The sequence below is a fragment of the Alosa pseudoharengus genome, unplaced genomic scaffold, assembly GCF_046254945.1.
Source record: "Alosa pseudoharengus isolate Yale_2024_CS ecotype anadromous, Long Island Sound unplaced genomic scaffold, YU_APseudo_1.1 YU_APseudo_1.1_scf_3, whole genome shotgun sequence".
In the NCBI taxonomy this organism is placed as follows: Eukaryota; Metazoa; Chordata; class Actinopteri; order Clupeiformes; family Clupeidae; genus Alosa; species Alosa pseudoharengus.
The window spans coordinates 42,684,199-42,685,973 of record NW_027468718.1 but is presented as its reverse complement, the minus strand read 5'-3'; the positions used below and the strand labels follow the sequence as shown (position 1 = coordinate 42,685,973).

General features: G+C 43.9%; 1 non-coding gene across 1 annotated transcript; it reads left to right on the top strand.

Annotated features, from left to right (window-relative positions):
- Positions 1-1,335: 1,335 nt before the first annotated feature.
- Positions 1,336-1,408, top strand: trnaf-gaa (transfer RNA phenylalanine (anticodon GAA)). Its single transcript has one exon. It is a non-coding gene; the product is annotated as a tRNA-Phe (tRNA).
- Positions 1,409-1,775: the final 367 nt, after the last annotated feature.

The following is a 1,775-nucleotide window of genomic DNA, read 5'->3' as shown; positions in this document are numbered from 1 at the left end:
AAACAAAGTGGAACTGGTCTTGGTTACAGCAGGGATGGATTACTGCACGGGCCTACCGGGGCCAGGGGGCCCTGAAGCCCAAGCCTTTGCATGGAATCATTGCCTCAATATCAACAAATCAGGATGTAGGCTATGAATCTGATTGAATTTAGTATTGGCCATCCCCAAAATGCACCAGAATACAGGAAATCACATCAGAAAAATTAAAAATGTTCTGGGGGAGGACCCCCAAACCCCCCCTCCCACATATATGGCAATAAGTGGGGGGCCCTTAATACATCTGGGCACAGGGGCCCGAAAGTTCATAATCCGCCCATGGGTTACAGGTTGAAACGGAGATTGAGGTCAAGACAGCCAAACACAAATTCAAAATGTCAGACTTTTAAAAAAAAAATTTGAAAAAAAGGGACATGCCAAATTTTCCATCACTTAGAACATACCAGTCTTTCCAAAGATACTGCACTTTAGGTGTATCTGCGAATTCATACAAATCTTCTTCATAATAATATGTAGGTCTTCTGTATGCACCGCTAGACAGGCGAATGAAATCCTGTGGACAGTTAGCACACATATGGTAAAACTTGACAGGCTGGACTATTCCATGATGTTGAGTAAGTGGTGTCCATAGTAGGCTGTACAATATCCTTCCAAGAGTCCCAATCGGCATCACAAAATGAAATGTGCGCCATGTCGTCTGAAAACACCAAATCCGGAGATGCCAAAGCATATAGCTTCATACTGCGATCTTCCTTGTCAAAAACATAGCCTCCTATGTGCCCATCGTTCAACAACCATTGGTATTCCACGCCATCATTAGGTTTACTCAGAAAATTAACAAAAGTTTCAGGTCTCCTCCTTTGCGGTGCATAAGTCATTTCAGGATTCGATAGCTTGGCGCTTACAGGCGTGAGCGTAATCCGTCTCTTTGATTTTCCCGATTCAATCATATCTGCCATGGTACAGTGTAAGTTCTGTTCAAAATCACTGCTAACAATGATAGCTATACATCCGCCACAGCTTTTATAATCTCAATCCTAGAGACATGCTGGGGCAAAACACACCCACTACAAAAGGGTTTATAGATAACCATGTGTCTGCATACAGGCGTCACTACTCATAACAGTTCTTTTACAGTGTTATCAGCACTAGTGTACGTAGGTAGTAGGCAGACCCCCCGCATGAAAGGGGTCTCAAACAATACACTCAGAGACATGCCCGGACAAAACACCACCCCTACAAAGTAGGGGGATCATAGACCTTCATTTTGGCCACCTATGACCACCATGAATTCACTTATAAAGGTTACATTACAATGCATAGCATTGAAGCCCGGCAGCCGAAATAGCTCAATTGGGAGAGCGTTAGATTGAAGATCTAAAGATATCTGGTTCGATACCGGGTTTCGGCAGCTCTATTTTCTTTTTTGGGGGGGCAGCCGTGGCCTACTGGTTAGCACTTGTAACTTATAGCTAACACATTTTTCAACCTGAACCTCTAACAACATGCTAAAGAGGTTATCTGCCATCCTAGCAGCACACTTTGTATTTATTCATATTTACCACTAAACATATACACCTCTTACAAAGTTTATCTGACCCATAATAACCACAAAACACACATGTGGGTTTGGGGCCAATATGGCCACCCAGGGGTTTGACAAAAGTCACATGACTCTACATCCAATATGGCCACCAAGGGGCGTGACATTGTTTGACACCAGGCACATGACTGTCACATGACTCTACATCCAATATGGCCGCCAAGGGGGGGCGTGG